Here is a 19,790-nt window from a genome sequence, read left to right as displayed (position 1 = left end):
CCTGCAATCTCCTTGAAAAACCTTATTGAATTAAGCTTAACTACCTTTGGGGTCCATTGTATTAAAAATGCAAATGTTATGTATTTTTGTGGAATCGTATGTAACTTCTCCAGGTGGGAGAGTGTGGCCAATGTAAAACTTTGAGAAGTATTGCAAGCTTAAGATAATTATATTGAAAAATGGACCAGACAAGAAGGAACTTTTGGGACAAACAGAGTAAAGTGGGAATCTCTAGGGGAAGGTGAATGCCTTTGTAATTATGCAAAAACCCAGCCTTTTGAAGCTACGCCCTGAGAAAAGGACCTTTGTCTGCTCATCACCTGGTTAGATGAGAACAAGGTCAAAGGCCCAAGCTATATAGAGGAAAGAGTGAACTCTTTATGGTTGTTCTTGTTCTGAGCAAAAGCAGTTATGAACTTGTAACCCCAGAAAACCCCCTGTGTGGGATTTGAAGAACTGGTTACCTACCAATGTCCTTGATGGAGTTGAAGCTGATCTCCAGTAAATATATTAGAATGCATGTAGGTCTTCATTGCTTTTTTCTGTAATGCTTTTGCCTTAGGAATAAATGTGCTTGCTTGGAAAGTGCTGTGTGGTAACTTACAACTGCAGGCAAACACATTGTCTGTAGCCTTTGAAGAGTAAGCAAAGCACAGAGGCTGGGCTGGTTAGGTCATCTGACTTGCTAGGAATAACAGGCAGGGAACTGTATAGCCTGTGGAAAAAAACCACGCAGAGGGAGAGAGACATGGTTCTCTTCTCAAGAGTTGTGACAGCTGGGGAGCTAGAAGCCTGAAAGTGTATCCCCTTGCTGGACCATGGAGGGGGAATACGGAGCAGTTACTTTGAACTGTGACAACCTACCCCAGGAATAAACATATGCTTGCACCTTATATTAAGGAGGTATTTATAAATAGTTTATAGGGGATAACACTGCTCTACAGCCAAAATGCTTCTGAAATAAATGTAGTCAAACTTTACTAATTCTGGGTCACTGAGAACGAAAATGATGCTTAAAATTGTTGATTGGCTCTAGTTTTCAAGATATGCTATTGGGTCAGTATATACGACCCTTGACTTGGGAATGGCGGAGGATAAGTGAGTAATAAAGGGAAGGGATCTCAATTTAAACCAGAAATGACTAAAATACATCTTTGACTGGATCTATGAATAAATCTATGACTGGGTTTGGACAGTACTTGCTTTTTAGGCAAAACAATGAATGATGCAATCTGAAGCTGGTATTGCGTCATACATTATATGAATTGCATCATGTTATTCCTAGAAGTCATGGATGATGCAATCATAACGAAGCTTACATCACTCTGCTGAACAAATTGCCCTATATCAGCTCTAGAAATCATACACTGGCGTGCTCTCTTATTTGCAGGGCTGGCTCTAGGCACCAGGCACCCAAGCACATGCTTGGGGTGGCACCTGGTAAGGGGCGGCGGGTGGAGCGCGGCGCAGCATTCCGCGGGGGGGGGGGGCGCTCCGGTGGCACAGCGCTGGGGGGGCGGGCTCCGGTTGCGCGGGGTGCGGCGCTGGAAGGGGGTTCCGGCGGCGCTCGGCGGGGGGCGGTGGCGGGCTCCGGCGGCGGGGGGGCGTCGCGGGGCTCGGCGCTCGGGGGGGGGTTCCAGCGGCACTTGGCGCGGGGGGGGTGGGCTCCGGCGCTCGGTGGGGGGGGCGGCTCGGGGGGGTGGCGCTCTGGGGGAGGTTCCGGGGGCGTTCAGCGGGGGGGCGGCGCGGCGCTCAGCTGGGGGGGGGCGGCGCAGCCCGGCACTCGGCGGGGAGCCTGGGGGGCGGAGCTTTTTTTTGCTGCTTGGGGCAGCAAAAAAGCTAGAGCCGGCCCTGCTTATTTGTCAGTGTTTGATTTTGCAAAGGGACACATTTCTGTTTAGCCAAAGTGAGCAGAGATGCCTCGTACTTGTGTGAACAGTGCAGATAACTTCTGCTATGTTTGTGGTGAAGTGACTTTTGCATCACAAAAGCGCAGTATAACCACTATGGTTAAGAAAGCCTATCACCTTTATTTTGGCTGCAAAATTGGAGATCAGGACAAGAAGTGGGCCCCACACATATGCTGCAACACTTCGCCAGTGGTTGAACAGGAAAATGAAATCTATGCCTTTTGCAGTGCCAATGATTTGGAGAGAGCCAACAGATCATACCAACAATTGTTACTTCTGCATGGTGCCTCCAGTTGGGAAAGGTGTGTCAAAGAAGGAAAAGTGGACTGTGCATTATCCAAACATTCCATCAGCTATACGTCCAGTACCCCACGGAGGACTGCTGGTTCCTAATGCACCAGAATCATTCTCACTTGAGTCAGACGAGGAAGAGGAAGAGGATGAAACTTCTGGTCCTGAACCATCAATGTCACAGGACCCACATTTTCTCCCACCCTCCTCCTCTGAATCACACCTTATAACACAAGGTGAACTGAATGACCTTGTCAGGGATTTGGAACTACCCAAGAGTAAGGCAGAGCTGTTGGGCTCCAGACTACAGCAGTGGAATTTCCTGGCAGGTGATGTTAGGGTTTCCATGTTCCGTGACCGTCAAAAGGATCTTGTCCCATTCTTCTTCATGGAAGGTGATCTTGTAGCCTGCAACAACATTGATGGTGTGATGGCAGCCCTCAACACCGTTCACGATCCAGATGAGTGGAGACTGTTCATTGATTCATCGAAGACGAGTCTTAAAGCTGTTTTACTGCATAATGGCATTGTTTTGTCATCAATTCCAGTTGGTCATGCAGTTCATATGAAGGAAACCTATGACAACATGAAACAACTTTTGAGGTGCATAAACTATGACCAACATGAGTGGCAGCTTTGTGGCGATTTGAAGGTTGTTGCTCTCTTGCTTGGTCTGCAGACTGGATACACAAAGTACTGCTGTTTTCTCTGCGAATGGGAAAGTCGTGCAAGAGATTCCCACTACATCAAGAAAGATTGGCCACTCCGACAGTCATTGGAGCCTGGGAGGAAAAGTGTTCAGCATCCACCACTTGTTGAATCAAGGAAGATTTTGTTACCACCCTTACACATCACGCTGGGTCTGATGAAGAACTTTGTCAAGGCCATTGACAAAACACAAGCAGCTTTCAAGTACCTCCGTGGAAAATTTCCAAGGTTAAGTGAAGCTAAGATAAAGGAAGGTGTCTTTGTTGGTTGTGCATTAGGAACCGGCAGTCCTTCTCCGTGGGGTACTGGACGTATAGCTGATGGAATGTTTGGATAATTGCTGGTATGATCTGTTGGCTCTCTCCAAATCATTGGCACTGCAAAAGGCATAGATTTCCTTTTCCTGTTCAACCACTGGCGAAGATTTGTTGCACAAGTGTTGCAGCATATGTGTGGGGCCCACCTCTTGTCCTGATCTCCAATTTTGCAGCCAAAATAAAGGTGATAGGCTTTCTTAACCATAGTGGTTATACTGCGCTTTTGTGATGCAAAAGTCTCTTCACCACAAACATAGCAGAAGTTATCTGCACTGCTCACACAAGTACGAGGCATCTCTGCTCACTTTGGCTAAACAGAAATGTGTCCCTTTGCAAAATCAAACACTGACAAATAAGAGAGCACGCCACTGTATGATTTCTAGAGCTGATATAGGGCAATTTGTTCAGCAGAGTGATGTAAGCTTCGTTATGATTGCATCATCCATGACTTCTAGGAATAACATGATGCAATTCATATCATGTATGACGCAATACCAGCTTCAGATTGCATCATTCATTGTTTTGCCTAAAAAGCAAGTACTGTCCAAACCCAGTCATAGATTTATTCATAGATCCAGTCAAAGATGTATTTTAGTCATTTCTGGTTTAAATTGAGATCCCTTCCCTTTATAACTCACTTATCCTCCGCCATTCCCAAGTCAAGGGTCATATATACTGACCCAATAGCATATCTTGAAAACTAGAGCCAATCAACGATTTTAAGCATCATTTTCATTCTCAGTGACCCAGAATTAGTACAGTTTGACTACATTTATTTCAGAAGTATTTTGGCTGTAGAGCAGTGTATTAGATCCCATGTGCGTACTATAAAGCAGCCCTGTCAGTTGCTCATATACTGCACATGAGCCACCGTTGCCTTCCATTTTTCTCCCTTATTATCTTTGACTCTAATATTAGATAGAAAAAGAGGGAAAACATCGACATGCGAAGTGGGAGAGTGGGTAATTGGCAGGAAAACCAAGGGGCTGGATGACAATTCTCTGCAATGAGCAAAGTCCTCCAAATGCAGCTGCTGCTTCGTGGGAGCAGAGGGTTATTTTTAATGCGCTATGGCTGCATTTTCTCTTTCAATTGCTGTCATTAAAAAGGCAATAGTAGCTCTTGTAATTATTATGTCCACACAGTTCACAAGAGGCAGCCCCCACCCCCATTAACACCTGCTTGAGACTGCCTGCCCATTGGTGTCCTGCAGAGCCTTGGGTTAGTTTGGGCCAGTTAGAGGAGTAACCCCTATCAGGTGGCTGGATTTTCTGGACATGTGCAACTGGCTTATTGCTGCGCTTGAACATTGGATAGGGACCTTTATGCTCTGTGAGCAGCAGCTGAATGAAGCAGAGAGAGGTCAATCCAGGCAAAAGCTGGGTGGGAGTTTCTCTCCAATGGAAGCTGTCCTTTGCCGATCTAATAATGTGTTATTTACAGTTCCCTCGCACACATATCAACTCAACATTCAACCAAAGTTGATGGAAATGAATGTGGTGTTTACCGCTGATGTCAAATGAGATTCCCTGATAAGATGATTCCTGTGTGAGCTGTGGGTTCATGATACTCATGCATGCTCCAGTCTTTGAGTTCCTGGGCTGAGGCAGCTGATAAAGGTGCCAATTAGCACTCATGTTGTGATGGACTCATGTCTTCTAGGAACTGGACTGAGACCACTAAACAGCAATCAGGCATTGCCTAGGGTTGATCTGAGTTTTGCCTGTGACCTGTAAACTAGGCTTAGCAAGAGGTGTTATTTATCACAGTTAACTCTTGTTCTCTGAATATATTGCCTCCCAAAGAGCCATGGCATGATGACCTTCCCTCTTCCCCTCTGCTTCAACTCCTCAAGCCCGTAGGAAGAGAGGAATGCTGGGGTGGTCAGATCACATGTCATATTTATACCCATGGACAGGAGAATGTTGGGCTCAAGGGATATGTGCATCCCCTAGCTGTCAAGTATGGCTGAAAGCAATTCTGTGGCCGTGTGGCCAGGCATATGACTCCTACAGTGTGGCTCTGTGGGAAGCATGATGGAGAGAAGATATTACAACAGCCCAAGAATGTCCTCCTGGGAAAAAGTCATTGCATTGTGTTTTGACAGCTGCACAACGACATGATGGTATCTGTGCATGACTCTGCGACTGACACAGTGACTGTGTGCTGGAGGATAAAGTCTAAATGGTAACAATTCTAAGAGAAAGAAGTTAAGAACAATATTGCTGTCGATGAACTTGGACAACTAAGTCCCAGCCTGGAGAAGTGGAATTAGTTATTCACACCGTCCAGACGAGTTACTGAACATTCTGGGTGCTTTGGCTGACCAATGCACCCGTCCCAAAGCTAAATATGAAAACTGCCCATCTGCCTCATTTTCCTGGGAAACATCACAGAAGGCAGACAAAATGGATGGTTTGCCTGTCTGACCCACTCATTTGTTAAATTCCTCTGGCAGCTCCACTCAGCCAATTTGCACCCCTTGCTGAATTTTGGGAAGAGCTCACGTGGCTATTTGCGAACAGCATGGCTACAGGAAAACATTTGAGACAACTATATTATCTTGCCAGACAACCAAACTGGAAATCCAGGTTGCCTTTCTATTTTATGTGCTCTCCCATCATCACAGTGTTGGAGTGCCTCACAATCTGTAATGCATTTATCCTCAAACTTGGTGAGGTAGGAAAGTGCTATTATCCCCATGTTACAAATGGTGAACCGAGGGACAGGGAGACTAAGAGACAGATTTTTAAAGGGACCCAAAGATGCAGCTCGGTACCTACAGTCATTTTCAGAAGAACCTAGGCATGAGAGTTAGGCACCTACGTGCTTTGGAAAAATTCCAGTAGGTGCCTAAAGACCTTTAAAAATCTGGCTTTAAGCAAAATGCCCAAGGTCACACAGGGCATCTGAGACAGAGTATTGAACCCGGGTCTCCTGAGCAGGCTAGTGCCCTCACCACTGGGCCATCCTTCCTCCTTTGGAAAAAAATCACTTCAATAAATATTTCACCAGCCTGGCAGGAGCGGCGCCAGGGTTTTTGGCGCCCTAGGCGGGGGTCCTTCCGAGCTCCCGATAGTCGTCGGCAATTCTGCGGTGAGGGGGTCCTTCCGTGCTCCTGGTCTTCGGGGCACTTCGGCGGCGGGTCCTGGAGCGAGTGAAGGACCCGCCGCAGAATTGCCGCCGAAGACCCTGAGCGTGGAAGGACCTCCCGCCGCCGAATTGCCGCCCCCCCAAATCCTGGTGCCGTAGGTGGCCGCCTAGGTCGCCTAAATGGAAGCGCCGGCCCTGCAGCCTGGCAAGGCCTTTCACTCACCATTGAGCTAATTCTGCTTCAGGCCCAGATTCCTAGAAGGTTTCCATCTTCTCTCAACCTGCCCCATGTCCATTTTATTTCCCCCTCTGGTTAGAAGATTTTAAAAAAACATCTCTTCTCAACGTTAGCCCTTTTCAATCTCCCCAGATCTTTCTCTATAGGGAAAAGGCTCCAGGCCTCAACCGTTCCCGGAATCCTTCTCACTGCAGAATACGAATTATGCGATTAAAGAAAATATTCAGAAAACAGAAATATTTGGCCAACTCTGTTGAGCTTTAATTAGCATTAATATTATATCTTATTGAAGCCAAAAGCCCAAAGCTGCACATGTAACCAAATGTATTTAACCAATTAGCTAAGTCAGACAAGACTGTCTAAACTTAATCACGGACCTCTCCATTCCCCTATTACGTCAAGTGTTGCTAATGCTATTATGCTTTTGACAAGTGGCCCCTGTTAAATGAGCAAATCAATAATGTATTTGAGCCTGGGGAGAGAAGGAAAAATGTGTATGCAGTTTGCATTTCTGTTGTGCCTTTCATGGGGGATCTCAAAGCAACTTGCAAACACTCATTAATTAACCTCACAACAGCTTTGGGAGGTAGGGTCAGTATCATCAACTGCCATGTACAGATGGGTGAACAGAGGCACAAAGAGGCCACAGGTTACATGGTGACAGAGCACAGAATAGATCCCAGGAGGCCTGAATATCAGTTCCTCTGCTTTAAACCCTAGATGGTGTTTCCTCCCATTATTGTTCTTGTGTAAGGTCTGCACTGGAATGCCAATGGTACAGCGGCACGTGGAGCTCCGATTCCCTTCTGGGCATTGCTAATACCTCTGGCGTGCTTTTGGGACATGGTGTCCCAAGGATGTAGCTTGACTCTGCGCCCCAGCACTGACAACTTCTTCCCGCTGACTGTTCCATGAGTTGCTACATGTTCTTCCAACATAAAGAGGGCTAGTCTCCCTTTCCCTCCATCTTCATGTCGCTGTGTGATTACCTGTGAGGGCTCTGGGGCTGCAGGTCAGGCCCACCTTCCTTATTCCCTTCCCAGAGTCTATTTATGGCCTCCCCAGGCTCTTGTCCATGTATACAGCTCAATCCTCTGAGAGGGAACTTTATCTAGAGTTTCTTTCGCAAGATAATTTCCCCATAAATGGAAGTTTCACTGCAGCTGGAGGTAGCCGTGTTAGTCTGTATCTACAAAAACAACAAGGAGTTTGGTGGCACCTTAAAGATTAACAGATTTATTTGGGCATAAGCTTTCGTGGGTAAAAACCTCACTTCTTCATTTGCCCACTGCAGCACATGGCATGGGTGTTTCTCCATCAGTGTATGTGAGTAGAAGCCAGTAACTCAGTGGAAGAAAACAAGTCTGTTTCAGCAAGGTCTTTCCCGCAGGCATCCATGGCTGTAAAAAGAAAATAAAACAAATTAACACAATCAGAAAGTATACAGAAAACCAAATTAAATCTCAACTCAAAATAGTCACCCAGGCGATAAAGTCCATAACAAACACTAGTGCTCACAGAGACAATGTTATCAAGGTGAGGCCTTGACTGGGCCAGGTTACTTGGATTAGGGCAGGGAGATCCTTCCTTTCCTGGCTTCACCCAGCACAGGCCACCAGTAGAAGCAGCCAGCCCTTTTAATCTGGCCTGCTGGGCTCTGACTGGAGGATCAGCTCTCGCTAGTTCTGCCTGCAGCTGATCATGGGAGGCCTCTCTACGCATCTCCTGGAGCTCTGAATTCACTTCTCTTCTTTTCCAGCAGGAGATCTTCATATGGCAGGGTGTGCCCAAGGGGTGGGACCTCTGGCAAGGGGCGGCAAATGCCTAGTACACCCCGTCTCCCAGCTGCCCCATTAATGTGTAAGGATCATTTTGAAGATGTAAAGTGCTATATTAATGTTGTTGTTATCCTGCTGGAGGAGGCAGCCATAGCCCACAAGAGTTATAAATGGCTCTTTTGATACTGATGCCAACAATGCAATTGCAGAGTGTTACTAGACCCTCCTAGGCATGAGGGATAGCAAAGATCTATTAGGTCCTCTTTGTCCCCCCTCCCTGGGCACTGCATCTTTTGTGTATTCTGGAGTGCTGCGTCCAGCTGTATTTTAAATGGACTTAAACGGGGACAGTTGTCACTTCTCTCAGGAGCCTATGCTGGAGACTGGCAGATTTCATTGCTAGGAAATCTTTTTTGTTGTTCATCCTGAATGTACCTAATCTTATAACAGTACCTTTATACTCATCCTTGTATTATCGGTAGAATAAACATATCCAAATAGTCACAACAATAATACCTTGTGCTTCTATAGTGCCCCTTAGCCAAACAGCTCAAAGAATTTTACAAACATTAAAGCAATAATTAGGCAATGTGGATGAGCCTTTTTAGCCTTTTGCAGATGGGGAAACTGAGGCCAAAACTGGTTAATAAATGATTTGCCTAAAGTCACACAACGAAGCAGTGGCAGAACTGGGCTTACAACCCGTAGTGTTGGCTCATCAGTCCTATCCTCCAGTCACTAGACAACTCCTGAAACTTTTAAAAATAAAGGTTGTGTGTGTAAATTTTCCATACCCCTGCCAATTATTATGTTGGATATAAGTACAGAGACAGGAGCTCAGGTAACAAGCTGTTTATTCAAAACTGAGCATGGTTAGAAGAGACAATTCACACAGTAGACCAGATTCTGAGCTCAGTTATACTGCAGAAACCGCACTGATGAAATCAATGGGTCAAATTCTGCTTTCAGTGACACTGGGGTAAATCGGAACAATTTAAATGACTTCAGTGGAATCACTCTAGATTTATGCCATTGGGTTTGAAACTAGAATTTGGCCCACTCAGTAACTTCCTGCTTCCTCCTGTCCTTGCGCTGATCCAGATTCCTTGTCTGCTAGCACAACAGTAAAGAACTCCAAATGCACCCTGAAAAGGAAAAGATACTTAGAGGAATGAAAGGCAAAGATAACCTCACCTCCGCAAAGCAGATTGGTCAAAGGAGGAAAGTTACAGTAATGACAAATCAAGCCACTGCACATGAAAGGAGCCTTTCCCCTAGACTGACCCTGTGCAGTTGCATTTAGGGGCTCAGAGAAAACAAAATCCTAAGAAGAAAAGAGCACAAGGGACATTTAAAAACGGGGGGGAGCAGAGCTGAGAAGCGGAATGGGAGCTATGCAGGCAGAGTTTTCCTGAGCGCTGATATTTACAGGGTGGGGGAATGGATCAGTTCTGTCATGCTACTGAAAATCCCAGCATCCCTTGGATGACACCTGTCTCGCTTGGTTTCAGGATTGCTTTATGAGATGATGCTATTTTGCCACAAACTCATTCATTCTTGCCATGAATTGAGTTCAGAGAAGAAGGAAAAAGAAAATAACCCCACCCCCAAAAAGCCTCCCCCAAACCCAGGGTTATTTACTCTTCTGCTGCTGACAATATAGGGACCCTTTAAGGGCCAGTGGGTTATTAACTTTCTGTCGCCTGGCACAGTGATCCGCTGTGACATATTGTCACTGCATTCCAGCGAAGCCTTACACATTAATTGGGAAGTAAGATGAGTGAAGCAACTTTAATGAGATACCTTGTTGTAACTTCTAACTTTACACATTATTTACAGTGATTCCACTAATGGTTCCATCCATCAGAGACAGGGTGAGTCAGTGGGGAGGAGCGTGGGGAAAAAAGGAGAGGGCAGAAGAAAGAAAGGAAGACAAATGAAAGGGTGTGGCAGTAGGAAGTCCACGAAAATGTAGGAGAGAAAGAGAGATGGGAAGCACCATCCCTCAATGTTTTTTCTAGCTTCACTCTCCTTCGAACACAACTTATCTTCTTCACAACCATCTCCGCTGCAGAGAGACGGGGAGATGGTGGGATGATTACTCTCCCGTATCATACCACTGATCTGCTCAGCTCTGAGTTCTCCCCAGTGAAGAACGCAGCTGGCTGAGGACATTCCAGTTGCCAAGGTGATACATTTCAGCCTGATTGACTGCTGCATGATGGGTTGGTTAAATTTGGTTGTGCTGAACCCCATGACACCCCAATGCCTGGTCTCCCCCAACTTCCCACAAACCTATGTATGGGAGGAAGAGAATCCCGGACTGGACTCATGACGAATTTGGCTCTTTGCTTCTCTGAGGCAGGCCTGTTTTATGTTATAATTAGATCTGTCACCACCATGGGTAAGCAGAGAAATCAGTAGCAAATATCACGTTTTGACCAGGAGACACTCATGGAAATGAAGATGACCATGAAAAGGCTCACTTTACAAGGGCCTCATTCTGTCACACACACATCCAGACGCTCATCATCTGTTGGGTTTTTTTCCTCCCCTCTAGGGAGCTGGGCAAAAATTGCATCACATTCACTTTATATTTTTGCGAAAGAAGTCAGACAGCAAGAAGAAGGAAGGGGAATAAAAGCAAGTTTTCAAACCTTCAGTCTTGTATTCAAAGCCCATGGGTTATACTAAATGGACCTGATTCTGATCTCATGCATGTTTTACAACAGTTAACTCCAATTACTTCAGTGGAGGTACTTCCCATTTATACTGGCCTGAGATCAGAATCAGGCCCACTAAGCATCTTGCATATTCAGTGCAAGCCATGCTGCACCAGGAAGGGTGATTACTCCAAAGACTTGCCTTACCTTACAAGTTAAGAGCCAGATTCTAACACCTTTACTCAAGCTCAGCAGCACCTTGGCCTCATTGAAATGAATTTACTCCTGGGGGAATTTTGCGCCACTGCACATGCGCAGAATTTATGTTCCCCACAGAATTCTTTCTGACGGGGAAGCAAAGGGAAGCCACAAGAGCGGTCAAGTGACCCTCCCCAGCAGTATGTTTCGGATGCTCAGGGCAGCCAGCAGAGAGGCAAATCACTGTGGGGCAGGGAGAGGAACTGGGGAAGACCCGACTGGTGGCTCCTACCCTGCACTGGGCTCAGCTGCTAGTCCTGGCTGGGCTGGGGAGGACAGGACTTCCTCTTCCCCTGCATGGCATCCAGGCCTGTGTCAGATCCACCCCCAGATTTCTCCCTTAGCTGTAGGAAGCTCTGCAAACTCCCCCCCGTCCCCGCCGCGCTTCCTGCTGCAGTGGGAGGGATCACTGTACAGGGAGCTGCTCCCCCATCCACCCAACCCCCATGCATCCAGACCCACTTGTACCCAGACCCTGTAGCCAGAACCCCCTCCCAATGAGCCCCACTCCCCCTGCACCTGAACCACCCCAACGAGCCACCCACCCTCAGATCCCCACCCTACCGAGCCCCAACCAGCTGCACCTGGATCCCCACCCCCACTGAGCCCCCCACACCGAGATCACCACCCTACTGATCCCCAACCACCTTCACCTGGATCCCCCTGCAGAGGTCCATTACCGTTGCACCCAGAACCCCCCCAACAAGCCCCTGTGCAGCTAGATCCCCCACTCCCAGATCCCCCACTGAGCCACCTGCACCCAGATTGCCCCACACAGAACCGTCTCAACCCACACCTGGATCCCCCCAAACTAAGCCCCTCCACACTTGGATCCTGCCTTGCTGAGCCTGCCTGCCTGTACCTGGTGCACCTGGCACAGAAGGGCAGGGCCCTGGGGTGTTTCTGGGGCAGGCCCGGTCCTTGAACTATGTCAGGGTTGGGTGCAGCCTCACCGCTGAGTCTGTGTCCCGGGGGAGGGGGAGCAGGGGAGCTGCACAGTGATCTCCCACAGCTGTGCAGCCAGTGGCCTGTGCTCCCCAATGCCATGCTGGAGCCTCCACATTTATTTGACAAATAAAATTTGCAGAATTTTAAAATATTATGTATATAGTTTGGTTGTGTTTTTTGGGGTTTTTTTTGGTGCAGAATGCCCTCAGGAGTATGAATTGGACTACTCATGGAGTAGGTTGCTGCACAATGCCAGTAAAGATGTTTGCTCAGTCAATGGGAGCTGGGAATACTTAGCACCTCACACTTTGTGCCATTTGGCTTTTCATAGCGGTAAAAGGCGGTAGGCTATTTAAATCCTGGACTAGTGGGTTGAAAAGCTACAAAAGACATAACATTAACACCCATTTTTAAGAGACTTTGAGGGGATTTGAACCTGTGACCTCATTAAAACTGTGTGGATAACTGATTTTTTGGTTTTCTCGCTGTTCTGAAAAGCTGGAAAAAAATTGTTTCAGGTCGACCCAAAACAAAAATGTTTTGATATTTTTGGCAAACCCAAAAGTTGAAAAAAAATTGGTTTAAGGCAAATAAAACATTTTGTTTGACCTGAAATGTTTCATTTCATTGAAGCTTTTTAAAACATGTGAAAACATTTTAATGAAATTGAAGTAAATTTCCAAACAAAAACATTATTTTGAATTGAAAAATCAAAATGTTAATTTCAAAAGTGTTGAAACAAAATGTTTAGATGTTCTGTTTTTTACCAAAACAAATTGGGAAATTTGACATGAATTTGTGGAAGGTTTTGGTGGACCCGAATCTGCATTTTTCAGCCAAAAAAAATAAAAGTTGTTCCCAGGTTGAGACCTCATATACTCTAGAGTTACACACCTCCAAACCAACCACATGGAATGCACTAGATTGCCAGCCCTGAGACTGAATTCCTCTGTTTAATCACATGGTCAATGACAAAGCAGGCTTCCAAGATGCAGTGCCTCCATTAAACACTGCTCTGAAGCAACTCTCTCCCTGTCAGCAGGTGACATGGTAGCACAGACTCAATGCCCTGTTCAGTCTCCTGAAGGTGCCAGCTGCGCTGGTGATTTTGATGACATGGACACCTGTGAGTTGAAGTTAGAAGGATTAGGCCCTGCCTAAATTAGACAGGTGGGCATAATGAGAAGTGATAACCCACTGCTAGAGGATGGATAAGACACCATGAGAAGTGTGTGCCCTGTGAGGAAATCCTAATCATTTGGAACTTCATTTCTACCCGAGAATGACGCCCAGTGTTGGGATGGTGCCAATGGTACTTGCTACAGCAAGCGTGTCTGTTGCCCCAGACTGGCACCTATGTAGTCCCCAGAGTGCATTGATACCCTGGAACATATGCACTCCTCCTTGTGTGTTATCCTTTAATTATCATCATGATTGTTATTCAGAACAAGCCACCAGAAACATGCAGAGTTGTAGTTAATGGAGTTGTGTTATATTCCCAGATAAAAGTGCCTCTGTTGCAGTACGGGCCAGACCACAGTTGATACCTAGTAGATGAAGAGAAAACTAATCGCAAGTGTGGAGCCATAAAAAATATCCGGGGCTAGATCAGCAAGGGAACATAAAGCAGAAAAGTGTGTGCATACACACACGCACGCACACACATATATTGAAGACGATTTCCTATTAAAAGTTGAAATTCTGAACTCAATTCTAGCTACCTGTCAAGGTTGGCGTGTCTTTAATTATAATGTCTGTGTGTTTCTTTAGGCACCATTTAATTCTTTCTGACAGCCACCCATTTAAAATTAAAGTCAAACATTGAGAACTTTGCTGCAGAGGTGAGTAGCACAGAGATGCACTAATTGCCAGATGTTGTTAATTTGACTCCGATCCGTTATCAAAATGTAAAAAAAGAAACACTGAACCAAGTGGCTGTCTGCCTGAGCGGATGCTCTGTTAACTGACTGCAGCGAACAGAACACATAGGGGTGTTTTTGCAGTAATAGCCTTAGAGGGCAACTCACTTTATGCCATGGACTGTGGAGCATCCCTCTTGGGGTCCAGTGTTCAATGACTTCCAGGGCTGGCAGGGAAGTTTCTCCCCACAGAGCAGCCATCTGTAGCCTCTCTCTGACATTTCCAGGAGCTAATCTGCTTTATCAGAGATGAGAAATTTCAGTAGGCTGGTGGCTCAGGAGACAGAATGTGGATGCGCATCCTCAAGATATTGGGAGGTTCTCTTTGGAGTCAAGTACCTATGAGCCCAGATAGCCAAAGCATATTCCAACCTTCTCCTGACCTCTCTTGGCTGGACATGGAGATGGAAATGGGATGGGCCAATGATAAAGAGGAGGAGGAAATGGATGAGGAGAAGGAAGACAAGGGGAGATAGGATTGGGTATTGGGTATAGTGTTTCAGTGGAATTTAGGAGACATGGATTCAATACATAGCTCTGACACAGGCTTTCTATGTGGCTGTGGGCAACTCACTTCCCCAGCTGTGAAATGAGGATATTGTAAGGATAAAACCCATCAATGACTGTGAGGCGCTCAGAGACTATGGTGCAGAGGACGATATAAGCACATAGGTAGATTCAACGACATTTAAATAAAATGATATAAGATTGGCTGAATTAGCGAGGAGGGGAGGAGAGATTATGTTTAACTTTAACAACAAGGAGTCTGGTGGCCCCTTAAAGACTAACAGATTTATTTGGGCATAAGCTTTCGTGGGTAAAAACCTCACTTCTTCAGATGCCTGCATCTGTAACTTTCACTCTATGCATCTGAAGAAGTGAGGTTTTTACCCACGAAAGCTTATGCCCAAATAAATCTGTTAGTCTTTAAGGTGCCACCAGACTCCTTGTTGTTTTTGTAGATACAGACTAACATGGCTACCCCCTGATACTTGACACTATGTTTAACTTTGGAGTTCTGTATCTAGCACTGAGATACCACTGCAAAGGGCACTCGGCTGTGATTGAGAGCTGATGGTAAACCTCCTATTGACATCAAATGGTGCATGATCAGACTCTGAAGGTGTCTGGACGGATGGAAATCTTGAGATTTCCAGCACTTCCTGATTTTGACATCGACACAGAAATATGCTATGCACAGTATTTCGTGGTGGTATTTCTGCTTTGGAAGGGGAGCAGGAAGTGAGCAGGTGTGTGAACATTACAGAGAAAAGAAACAGTTTCTCAAGCAATTTTTTAATCTAAAAAAAAATATCCTGTTCAGTTCAGCTGAAGACCAGTGGGGAGTGGGAAGCAGTTAGCAACCTATGGAAGGGACCTTATGGGTCATCCAGTCCCCTGATATCACAGGAAACCCTATCATATAATCACTTTCATAATCTTATCAAGCGCCATCTTAAAACTACTTAGGGTTGTTCACTAGTTCTTGTTTTAACACTGAAGGTAAATAATTTCTGCTTGCATGAAACAACTCGCATCTCTAGCTGCTGGTAGGAAACAGTTTGTGGGCTTTTGTGACAACTGGTGGTATGCCATCTGGGCATGACTTGCACACCCGACTGGCTGTGCGTTGTTCAATGGTGGCCCATGGGTCGGATCCAGCCTGTGAAACAATTCAATCTGGCCCCCGTGGAGGACACCATTTTGGATCCCCTAAGACACGCAAGTGAGCTGTTGCATGCTTTACTAGAACCATTGTGGCACGTCACCGGTGACAACTCTGCAGTGGGAAACCCTGGGGAAATCTCAGTGATACGACCCAGTTCTCTTTAGCTAACGAGTTGAATAACTTGTGTGCTCAGCTACCTGCTCCTCTCCTCACCCAGCATCACCAGGATAGTGTACATTTGCCTTGACTCTTGCCACTAAAGACTGACTACAGAATGCCCGAGAGAGCTGATGTCCCTTCAGAAAGCATGTAGCTGACAGCTGCTCCTCTGTTCTTAGCTGCTGTGTAAAACCAAAGAGCCTGTATCAAATGTTGCACAATACTGTGAATATAGCTGATCTGGCTACAAATGGGAGGGCTGAAGTTTTGGTGGCTCTGAGCCCAGGGTAATCGGAGTCTGATCCTGGGTGGGACGAGCGTAGCGGTAGTAATATCTTATGGGATCTCTCAGTGAAACAAATGACAGACTTGGAGAAATCTCATGAGATCGTCTACATTATTCTGCTACTTTATAGAGATCAGAGCAAAGGAGTCTTCCCCTGTGCACATGAAAGGGTAAATTCCCATTGTATCTAAAAAGCAGGGCTGAGCAGTTGGCCATCATAGGAGCTGAATAAGCCCAAATATCTTGGTATCCATGTTAACCATTAGCTTTTTTTGCCTTAGGAAACCATTTTTACAGCACAAAATAATGCATGATCTGGTCCCACCATGTTAATTCCACCATCCAGGAGCAGAAACACTTCTGTGAGGACACAAGATCTCATATTTGATAAGAACAGGTTAGACAAACGCCTGTCAGGGATGGTCTAGATAATACTTAATTCTGCTTCAGTGCAGGGGACTGGACTAGATGACCTCTCGAGGGCTGTTCCAGTCCTACATTTCTAGGAGTCTATATTGTTTTGGACCCATAAATTATTCCCTGAGGCATTAAGGCCATAGAAATCAGGCAAAATTCAAACAAATGCCAGCACGTGAAATCCAAATACTCAGATTAGTCTCTCCCCCCTCCCCCCGCCAATGAGAACAGCAGAGGTGTCCCTGGAGAGGTGGGGCTATGTTTTGCTCAGCAATCAGAAATTAATTAAGTTATAAGACCTGACAAGCCATGCCTTTCCTAGGGATGTCTTTGGTGGTGGTGTGAAGTAGGAAGCCAAAAGCCAAGTGACCTCAAACTGCCCAAGAAGTGCAACAATCCCCCTGAAATCCGTGCCCTGGGCTGATGCAATTGACAGGAAAGGGACATACCAGCAGGAGGAAGGTCATGCCCTTGAATTACTGTTGACATGCATACAATAGCAATGGTGACCAATTAGGAAGCTTTACCAGTCTTGTCCCTTCATTCTAAAGAACCAGTCTGTATGGGACAATGGGGTGGGGAGGGTGGGGAGCTAGGATGTGTGTGTGTCTCTGTGTGTGTATGTGGTGTGTGTGTGTCCCTGCTGCTGCTGTCCCTGTTTGGAAGCCTCCAGAGTGGTCACTCTGGCATCTTTCAGCAGTCCTTCGATTATCCTCACTCCAATGTCCCTTCAATAAAACCAACTCCTTTTCTGAGGCTGGCTCAGGGCAGGCTAGGGGGGATATTCAGGGTCTGATTGTGTGGCTATTGAAATGAATAGCAAAGCTCCCATTAACTTCACAGGTGCAGGCTCAGAACCTTAAAAGGGGGATGCAGCACTGGCCCATTCCCTGTGTACTGGTGTAACAGCGACAGACCCCAGTCATCAGCGGGTAGGATGGGACCTCTGGAGCTTAGTGCATGAGCCTCTACAGCACAAGCTAAAAGCCAACTGCCTCTTAGCTAAGGCTGTAGAGCAGACTCATTTGATCTCTCTCTCGAAGTGGTTTCGGTGCCACTGGATTAGGGTTACCATATTTCAGCAAGCAAAAAAGAGGACGGGAGGAGCCCCGCCCTAGCCCCGCCCCTGCCCCTCCCACTTCCCGCCCCCCCAGAACCCCCAACCCTCCCCCCGTTCCTTGTCCCCTGACTGCCCCCTCCTGGGACCCCTGCCCCTAACTGCCCCCCAGGACTCCACCCCCTATCTAAGCCTCCCTGCCTCTTGTCCCCTGACTGCCCCAACCCTTATCCACACCCCCACCCCCAGACAGACCCCTGGGACTCCCACGCCCCATCCAACCACTCCCCACCCCCTGACAGCCCCTCCCAGAACTCCCAACCCATCTAAACCCCTCTGCTCCCTGTCCCCTGACTGCTCCGATCCCTCTCCGCACTCCTGCCCCCTGACAGCTCCCCCCCAGAACTCCCAACTCCCCACCCCCCCGCTCCTTGTCCCCTGACTGCCCCCTCCTGGGACCCCTGCTCCTAACTGCCCTCCAGAACCCCACCCCCTACCTAAGACTCCCTGTTCCTTGTCCCCTAACTGCCCCCACCTAAGACCCCCCCAACTGCCCCCCAGGACCCTACCCCCTACTTGTACCCTGACTGCCCAAAACTTTCTCCACTCCCCTCCAAAAAGCTCCCCCCCCCAAACTCCCGACCCCCCCGTCTCTTGACTGCCCCCTCCAGAACCTCCCTGCCCCTTCTCCTGCCCCCTGGCCCCCTTACCCTGCTGCTCAGAACATGGTGTTGGGCTCTGTGCGAGCCGGACACGTGGCTGCGCTCCCCAGCACAACACACAACCCGGTCCCTGCCCCTGCACAGTGCTGCGGGAGCGGGGCGCTGGGCTGCAGGGGAGGAGGAGCTGCCGGCTCAGAATGCAGGGAGGGAGGGAGGGGGGGAGGAGGAGCTCTACAGCTGCTCCGGAGTCCAGCCCGTGACTTTCCTCCAGCCCTCCCAGCCGCTCGCTCTGCTCTGCCTGGGGGGGAAATCCTGGACATTTTGAGTGATTTACAAATTCCCCCCCGGACGCTATTTTTAGCACAAAAAGGAGGACATGTCCAGGTAAATCCGGACGAATGGTAACCCTACACTGGATGGGACAGAACACCACACCCAGAAGGTGTGTGGGTTACACTGGCAGTACCTAGAGGTCCCAGTCCCATTGTGCTAGGCACGGTACAGACTTAAAACAAGAAGATGGTCCCTGTGCCAAAGAACTTACAAACCAACTGTAAGACAAGAGACAGGTGGTGCAATAAACAGACCAGGGGAGCACACAGTAACAGTGAGACAATAGTGATCAGCATGGTAACATTCACAACATGGATGTTCAGAGTGGGCTCCTAGGGGGAAACGATTTTGACTTAACAACAAACCCATCTGAACACTACAGGTTCCTAAGCTCTCCTTAGATGCTACTCTTGTGGGTTTTACGTTCTGCTTTGGAGGAAGAGAAGAGGAAAGGAAAGGGAGAGTGAGAAAAATCCAGTGGAGTAATAAAGCGGCTGGGGAAGCGAGAATAATGTGAATGATAACATAAGCAGTTATTACAGTCTGTCCAGTCATGCCTGCCTAGCTTGTGCTTGGGATGATCAGGAGTGTTATTCTATCCCTACTACCTAGCACACTCAAGCTGCCTATTTGCGTAAAACTATGTTTATAAAAATAATTGAATCACCTTTGGTAAAAGGCCCCATTGCCTGTTTAAGTTACAGGGCAAGAAGGTTCCTAAACTCAGACTAATATTTTGAACCCAGGACAGAGCTCAAGAAGTTTGCAAGCCCTTGAATTCCATGGGTTTGTCCACACTGGTGTGTTTTAATTTGAGTTAACTGATTGCCACCTACTCTGAGTTAGCTAATACATTTACACATGCAAGCCTGGATGCTCCCAGGACAAAAACATCTGTGGTTTGCCCTAGGCTGAGCTCTGGGTTCCTGACCCTTATTTCACAGAAAGTTTACAGCACTGAGGTCAAGATCTGACTCAAGACATGGTCAGCAAACCCACCCAGCCTTCCCTTCGTGCAGGGCCCCAGTTGGTGCCTAAGTATGTCTCTTTCAAAACAAAAGGACACATACTGTGCTCTGCTCAT

At 47.1% G+C, this 19,790-nt stretch overlaps 1 long non-coding RNA gene across 1 annotated transcript in view; it reads right to left on the bottom strand.

Moving 5' to 3' along the window:
- Window positions 1-6,794: 6,794 nt before the first annotated feature.
- LOC128840765 (uncharacterized) overlaps window positions 6,795-19,790 on the bottom strand; it is a 38,079-nt gene continuing 25,083 nt past the window's right edge. The window contains exon 2 of the long non-coding RNA XR_008445706.1: window positions 6,795-7,957. This is a non-coding gene — a long non-coding RNA (uncharacterized LOC128840765). The remainder of the gene's footprint in view (window positions 7,958-19,790) is intronic.

This window comes from Malaclemys terrapin, chromosome 7, assembly GCF_027887155.1.
Source record: "Malaclemys terrapin pileata isolate rMalTer1 chromosome 7, rMalTer1.hap1, whole genome shotgun sequence".
NCBI classification, from domain to species: Eukaryota; Metazoa; Chordata; order Testudines; family Emydidae; genus Malaclemys; species Malaclemys terrapin.
The sequence above is the reverse complement of the archived record's forward strand: the minus strand, read 5'-3'. Positions and strand labels throughout refer to the sequence as shown.